Genomic DNA, 8,034 nt, shown 5'->3' on the forward strand with positions numbered 1-8,034 from the left:
TTTTAATTGTCCAATGTGATGTAATTTGTTACCTCCTCCGTGTATGTATGTCCTGTATATATGTATGTTTATGTGTTGTATATGTTTTATATGCTCCACTGTATGCCGCCCCGAGTCCTGTCTGGAAAGGGAGCGGCTAATAAATTTAAATTTATTATTATTATTATTATTATTATTATTATTATTATTATTATTATTATTATTATTATTATTATTATCAGCTAATTTAAAGAATTGACTTTATTAATCACTTACTGATCTCTGGGAACATGTTGGTGCCTTAATATTTTAATTTAATAATATCAACTTCACGTCAGCTTTTAAGAATATAATTGCTCTGCTTCCCTAGGCCAAAGATCAAAAGTAATATTTAGAGAACTGCATAAGTTCTCTTTGGGTAGTTACTTGCACTGCTATTTTTCGGCCTTCAGGTTTTCCCTTCTCTGTCCTACGTACAAACTTAAAACTGCCCTCCCAACTCTTGGGTGAAAGCCGGGGTTCCTGAAGTGAAGAAAACCAGAAGATGGAAATTTGAGCAACCTTTCAACACTGGGCTGATGGGCTGGATTTTCCAGATAACCGGTTGAATGAACAGAATGCATTATGGAGAAATCTGTTCTGCCTCTCTGCACACTATCAATCAGGTGCTATCAGATTGAAAGTCACCATGAGGAAAGTTTGAAATATGCAAGTGAAGTTGTCCACAGTGGCGCTCTGCACTGGATAGCTGGACTGTGATTTATAGTAAATATTTATTCTCAATTCTTTTTATGTGTTTGGGAAGAAGACATAACCAATGGCTCTGTCCTGTCTTGTAAGACAGTAGGCCATGTCTTCTTTCACCCTGAAGTCTGCCCTACGTCCAGGGTTGGGCTTCAAAAATTTTAGCAACACGTTTTCAGCCCGGTTGATGGGTGGGCGTGGCCATGGTGGGCGTGGCTTAGTCAGGCTCCTGCACCACAGCAAGGGGGGGATTTCACCCTCCTTGGGCTCTGGAGGCTTTCCTCGAGCCTCCAGGAGGGCGAAAATGGCCTCCCCAGGCTCTACTTCCCGCTTCTATCACATTGTTTTACAGCTGCAGGGGGGAATATTTGGAGAGGTTCATCATGTGAATTTTGAGTATGACCTTATGAGACAGGAGAAAGATTTGCAACTAGATGAGGGTCAGATAAAGGATATCTCAGTCCATAGAAGGAACCCCTCCGCAGTTCTCTGGAAAGTAGTTTGATTATTACTTGATTTTATTTCAGATGAGTTTTCAGATAAAAATTGTATAGCACCTTCAGGAATAATTGCACACAATAATTAAACTATTGACAGCACTCAGGGGAACAAATACTGGAAGAAACAGAACCAGTATTAATCTTTAAAATAATATTCTGAAAGAAGTTAATTGTTTTCAATTTCCTAACAGGAAATTTCATTGTGGCAAACTAGGTGGAACTGTCTGATATTCCCCCCCTCTCCCCCCCCCAAGTGCCACATTCATTGCTAGCTGAGTCATTCATATAACAATGCTTCAGTAAAAATACCAAATTATACCCTATAAATATGAAATAATTAGTGCTTTGTGTCATAAGGTCAATTAATCTGAAACAGGCATTGTACAGTTACAAAAATCCACTTGGCCAGTTCCATTCCTATTTTAAAAGTTGAATTGCTTCGCTTAAAAAAAAAGTTATTCCAATTTTTTGGGCATTAAGGACAAGTTCCAGGGACAGGATTTTTGGACACCAGGGATGAGTTCCATAGAGGGTTTTTCCATGGACTGCGGGAGACATGGTTTCGCCTGCTGCCTGGATCCTGTGTGTACGGAGCTGGGGCTTCGCTCACTTCCGTGGCCCAGTTCCTGGCAGGCCATAGACCAGTGCTGCCCTGCAGGCTGGTGGGTGGAGATCCCTGATATAGTGTGTGCCAAAGACATACACTAAAACATACAGTACCTCTATCTGGAAAGGAATTTCTAATACCCATCAGGTTAATATGACTAAATAGACCTTATAATTTTCCCAATGTTTTGATTGGACCCTAAAGTGTGTCTGAAAATAAAATATTTTAGTGAGGACAATTTAAATCTATGTTGAGAATCAGTACACCAATGGAAGTGGAATGATTTTACCTCCAATAAGTAATGCTCATTTCTTCTCATGCAAGTCACGTTTTTCATGAAAATTCACATAGACAGGTTGTCTCCAATGATGTCTCGGCATAAGAGAGTGTCTGTGAAAAGGCTGACATTAAAGATGGGCAAGCATCTTACAGTATCTTATCAGGACATTCCACAATAGTGTTTGTGTGATTGGCAGCTGACGTATTTCAGTTCCAAGAAGCAAAAATATACTGTTTTCTTGATCTTCACTAGCACAACGGCCGACAGAGAAAGAGTCATTATTTTGCCTATGTATCAAGCCCCTATATTGCTACAAGAACTGTATTGGTAAAGAAGTAATCCCAGGGAACATGAACTGTAAGGTCTTTATTTAAATCTGATAGTGCTTCTGTACCAAACATTTGAACTTCAGCCACTATGATCCTGCTTTAGTAGGTTCTTGCCCTACTTTCAAAATGCAGCTACTATAGAAAGGGTGAAATCAACTTACCTTTGCTACCGGTTTGCAAATGTGACCTTACGCACATGCACAGAGCTTCAAAAACAGGACATGACGACGTCTGGGTGGGTGGGCGGAGCCTCCCGCTGCCAGCGCTTTGGGTTTGCATGAACTGGATAGAACTGGTCGAACTTCACCCCTGTACTACAGGTAGTCCTTATCTTACGACTAAAATTCAGGCATTTGGCCCCCAGTATGTATTTACGATGGTTGCAGCATGCTGGGTTCATGTGATGACCGTTGGCAACCTTCCCGGGTGGCTTCTTACAAGCAAACAGAAGAAGCCAGATTTGCTTAACAGCTTCATGATTTGCTTAAAGATCACAGCCAGGAAGGTTATAAAATTGGGCATGATTCACTTAACAATCCCCTGGCTCAGTGATTGAAATGCCAGTACCAATTGTGGCCATAGGTCGAGGACGACCTGTAAGTCAGATGTAAACAATACGCTATGCTCATTAGAAGAGAAAGGTATCAAGAAGGGCTCACTCTGCCAACTTATAGGCTGATTTCAATCATAGGGAAGATTAATGTCCCCTAACAGTCTCCTTGGGATCTGCTGACACACTTGATGCTAACTATGAATCAATATAAGTTTTGATAAAACATCATTTGTTTTGGCAAAGGTAAAGGTTCCTCTCGCACATATGTGCTAGTCGTTCCTGACTCTAGAGGCCAGTGCTCATCTCCGTTTCAAAGCTGAAGAGCCAGCGCTGTCTGACGACATCTCCGTGGTCATGTGGCCGGCATGACTAAACACTGAAGGCGCCCGGAACACTGTTCCCCTCCCACCAAAGGGGTCCCTATTTTTCTACTTGCATTTTTACATGCTTTCGAACTGCTATGTTGGCAGAAACTGGGACGAGTAATGGGAGCTCACTCTGTTACGCAGCACTAGGGATTCGAACCGCTGAACTGCCAACCTTCTGATCGACAAGCTCAGCGTCTTAGCTACTGAGCCCCTGCGTCCCTCAGAATGATGCTTAAGCTCCCTAGTCCTCATGTTCATCAAATGTTTAAGATTGACTTGTAGCAGTTTTTCTTTTTAAAATAATCAACAAGATGTAGAAATAGAATTATCTGAATATCATGCAATTGTTATTGAGTTTTTCTATAGCCGTCTAATCTTTAAAAAAGACAGATTTTGATTTTTGACCAATGTAACCTGAAGCACAGACCTATGGAGTCAGAAAGGGCCCTCCGGGCCTTTGAATCCAATTCCCTGCTCTAGACAGAATCAAAATTAAAGCATCCCTGACCGATGGTTCTCCAGTTTCTGTTTTAACACACGTAGTGAAGCGATTCTGCCGCCTGACTGCTGTTACTGCAAGGCAAACGTGTTCACACTTGCCTCACGGCAGAAAATGTGCTCAATATAATGAATCATATTTGTTATTCAGCTTCATTTAAAAAAACAATTTTAAATGGCCAGGTTCTTTGCTTTAATTGCAAAGCAATTTCTATCAGATATTATATAACAAGTTTTTAAAATGTGAGATATTATATTGCTCCTTTAACCATATTCAGGTCATCCAGGTACAGGCTTGATGAGATTTGAAGCTACTAGGATGAAGGAATGTATCTACATTCCTTGAGACTATTTAAGACAGTATCAGAATACCGTGTTTCTCCGAAAATAAGGCAGGGTCTTATTTTCTTTTTACCCCTGAAATAAGCGCTTGGCCTTATTTCTGAGGAGGTGTTATTATTTTTAGAGGTGCATGAGGCAGTGAGCGTGGTCACCTCATGGCTGCTGCTCTGTTGCAATATTTTTGGGGAGGGCTTATTTTAGCACATGCACTCAAAAGCCCGGTTTTGGCTTTTATCCAGTGAGGTCTTATTTTCAGGGAAACAGAGTAAGTGGAGAAATGCTATTGTTATACCAATGTTACAGACGTATATATTTGTGTGCTTATTGAATTCCTTGCTTGCTATTCATTCATTCAGTCAGTCAGTCAGTCATTCGAATTCCCTGCACTTTCTACCTTCAAGCTGATTCAATCAATAGTATTGAAAACTAATAGGAAATCAAGAAGGGCCGAGAGGAAGGCACCACTCTAATCCCTGGCCAGCCAGAGATCATCTAGAAACAACTAATGCTGTCTTAGTACTAAATACCAAACTGGACCCATACTGAAAAGGGTCCTGGTGATCCATTCCCTCCTGCGTCTTTTGAGACTGTGAGTCTATCACTTTTTCAACACCTTAAATGGGAAGGTTGTAAACTGCATACAAATTGTTCAGAACTGCTGGATCCAGGGATTCACCTCTTGAGGAAAGATGAACCTCTGTTTCCTTTGTAGCGGGCAGCACTATCCCCTTCAAGGCATTCAACACCTGTCTGGGTTCAACTACATTTGTTTGGTGGGGTGAGGGAGACATTAACCAACCAGAAGGCACATGGCTCTAAGTTGATGGTAGCAGTCAAAGCTCTAAGAACCATGTCGTTGAGATCAACAGGATCAAACTCTCCTCAAATAATCAAGCAAGACTCTACCTCAGTCAATTCCATAGAATCTACCTAGCCAGAATCCGATTCCGAGTGAATCTGAACATCATCCGACACATGCTGAAAATAGTCCTCATAATGATCCTGTAGAGACTTTTCCAGAAACACTGAGTGACTTGAAATGGGGTTTCAGTCTACAGATGCAATAAAAGTGGATAAATAAGTGCATTTTATCATCACGTTAATCCCTAACAATATACTATGAATCCCCACAAACCTGTTAATAATCCCTTAGAATCTATAATCCCTAAGAAACCACAAGTAATCCATAAGAATCTATTGGACGTAAGTATGCAGTGGGCTACCTCAAGGCTTAGGCTCGGTGCTCTTCAATATCTTCATCAATGATTTGGATGAGGGGCTAGATGGGGGACGCATCAAATTTGCAGACAATACCAAGTTGACAGGAACAGCCAACATTCCAGAAGAAAGGCTCAAGATTCAGAAGGATCTTGACAATTTCAACATTGGGCCCTATTTAACAAGCGTCCATGGCTTGGGACCAGGCTTAGCCTTCAGAACAGAAGACCCATCTTATTTGAAGATGGAACAGAAAGGTGGTCATGCAGAAGATGTCCAAAAGTTTTTTTTCCCTTTCATTTCAGAGTGCAGGTCATGGAATAATGGTTTTAATTATATGAAGGCAGCTTCTGCTGAAAGATTAGAAAAAACTTCTTACGTGTAAGAGCAGATTGATAGTGAAATCAGAGACTAAGAAAGATCATGGGTTCCCCTTAACTTTTCTTCAGGCCCTAAAACTCAGAGGCCTCTTCAGTGTTTCTCAAACTTCTGGGTGTTGAAGTCCCCCTTGTTGAGAATTCTGAGGGTTGAAATCCACACATTTTAAAATTAGCAAGGTTGAGGAACACTATGCTAGACAGATAAGAGACAGAGGGAAAGCTTTAATTGATTTCACTCATGAGACAACAGCACCATGAAGTGGCCAGTTTGGCTTCTGCAGCACAGGTAGCAAAGCCCTCTGCTTTGGGTTAAGCCTTCTTGAGCATCTCTATTGGTGATGCATTCAGTAACAGTAACAGAGTTGGAAGGGATCTTGGAGGTCATCTAGTCCAACCCCCTGCTCGCCCGGGAGACCTATACTAGGGATTTGAACTGCCGAACTGCCAACCTTTCTGATCAACAAGCTCAGCATCTTAGCCACTGAGCCACCTTCTCAGGCTACTTATGATCCCCTTCCACAACCTGACCACTAACCCCAGATCTATTGGGAAAGCAATTCCCAGAGTACATGCCCAGGCGCACACGCTCCCGCGACTGAACCAGTAGTGAAGAAAATAGAATACCATCTCGTGTGTATGTGTGTGTGTGTGTAACACTAAACCACCGTGGTTCAGTTCAGGCACCTAAACAAAACCAGACAAACACAAGTATGGCTTAATTTTCTCTGTGTGGCCATATTTGTACACCCTGCTTATCCAGGTTACTGAATTAGCTGGTATTCTGGAATCCCATAACAACAGCCAAAGGGCCAAGAAGAAATAACCAGGTTCTACCTACCAAAATTTTTGTGGGAAGGGAGAAACTTGACGGTCTGTAGACACTGGAAGGAACCTAACCAGAGTGAGCATCAATGGAGCAACACTGGTGTCTGGAACAGAAAAGTTTATTTTTAGGGCATACATGAGGTGGATATGAAAGTCAAATCCCAGGGTGACTTACAGGGTGACTGTTGAAGCCATTCCTTCCTGTCTTACTTCCCTCAAGGTGCAAACAATTGCAAAGGGCACGAGAGGAGCAGAGCCTTCCCCTCCCATCTTTCTCCTGACGACCCAGTCAATGGGGGTCAGTACTGAGTTGAACCTGGAACGCTTGTGAAGGTGAAGTGTCTGCTCTGATGCCAGACCAGTAGCCATGCACTGTCCCTCTGGTAGCCATGATGGTTCTGCTTTCCAGCAGGAAGGAGGCACATCTGCCCAACTGCTGTGTTTTATGTTTGGGGCTTCTTGCAGCAAGGAGGTGCTCCCCTCTGACCCTCAGTTTACCTCCCTAAAGGAACATGGACCAAGATTGTGGGCAGAAGCAGATGTATCTCACTCTACTTCCTGGGCAGTTGCAAACTCAGTCCAGTCTTACTTCACCCTCACCAATAGAAATTAGAAACTTTGGCTGGCTTCATCTTTCTTTGGTCACTGGGGGTTGCAAACTGAGGCTGGTTTCAATTCCCTGTGGTTAATAGAGGTTGCAAACTCAGGTCAGGCTCATCTTTTCTCTTTCTCTAGAGGATGTAAACTCTGGCAGGACATATCTCTCTCTCTACTTCCAGGGAGGTTGCAAACTCAGGCCAGTCTTACCTCCCCTTTGTCAATAGAGATTGCAAACTCAGATTGGCCAATCTCTCTTTGCTCACTGGAGGTTGCAAACTCAAGCAGGGTTTATCTCTCTTTGCGTGCTAGAGATTACAGACCCTGGCCAGGTTCATCTCTCTCTGCTTATTGCGCAGTTGCAAACTCTGGCCAGCCTCTTCTCTCTTTGCTTGCTGAAGGTTGCAAACTGAGGCTGGTTTCAATTCCCCGTGGTTGATAAAGGTTGCAAACTCTGACCAGTCTAACCACACCTAGGGAGGTTACAAACTTAGGCTGCCCTCATCTCTCTTTGCTCACTGGAGGTTGCAAACTCAAGCAGGGTTTATCTCTCTTTGCATGCTAGAGATTGCAAACTTTGGCCAGGTTTATCTCTCTCTGCTCGTTGTGTGGTTGTAAACTCAGGCCAGTCTTACATCGCCTTCGCCAATGGAAATTGGAAACTCAGGATGGCTTCATATCTTTCTGGATGCTCAAGGTTGCAAACTCTGACCAGCCTCCTCTCTCTTTGCTTGCCAGGGGTTGCAAACTGAGGCTGGTTTCAATTTCCCATGGCTAATAGAGGTTGCAAACTCAGGCCAGGCTCTCTTTTCTC

General features: G+C 42.7%; 1 long non-coding RNA gene across 1 annotated transcript; it reads right to left on the minus strand.

The window, feature by feature from the left end:
* Positions 1–409: 409 nt before the first annotated feature.
* On the minus strand, positions 410–6,729 carry LOC309390147. Its single transcript, XR_014175074.1, has 3 exons — positions 6,637–6,729; positions 2,120–2,220; positions 410–501 (listed from the first exon to the last, which is right to left on the minus strand). It is a non-coding gene; the product is annotated as an uncharacterized lncRNA (long non-coding RNA).
* Between the last annotated feature and the right edge of the window lie 1,305 nt (positions 6,730–8,034).

Source organism: Natrix helvetica (assembly GCF_964273705.1).
Source record: "Natrix helvetica genome assembly, chromosome: 3".
Taxonomy (NCBI): domain Eukaryota; kingdom Metazoa; phylum Chordata; class Lepidosauria; order Squamata; family Natricidae; genus Natrix; species Natrix helvetica.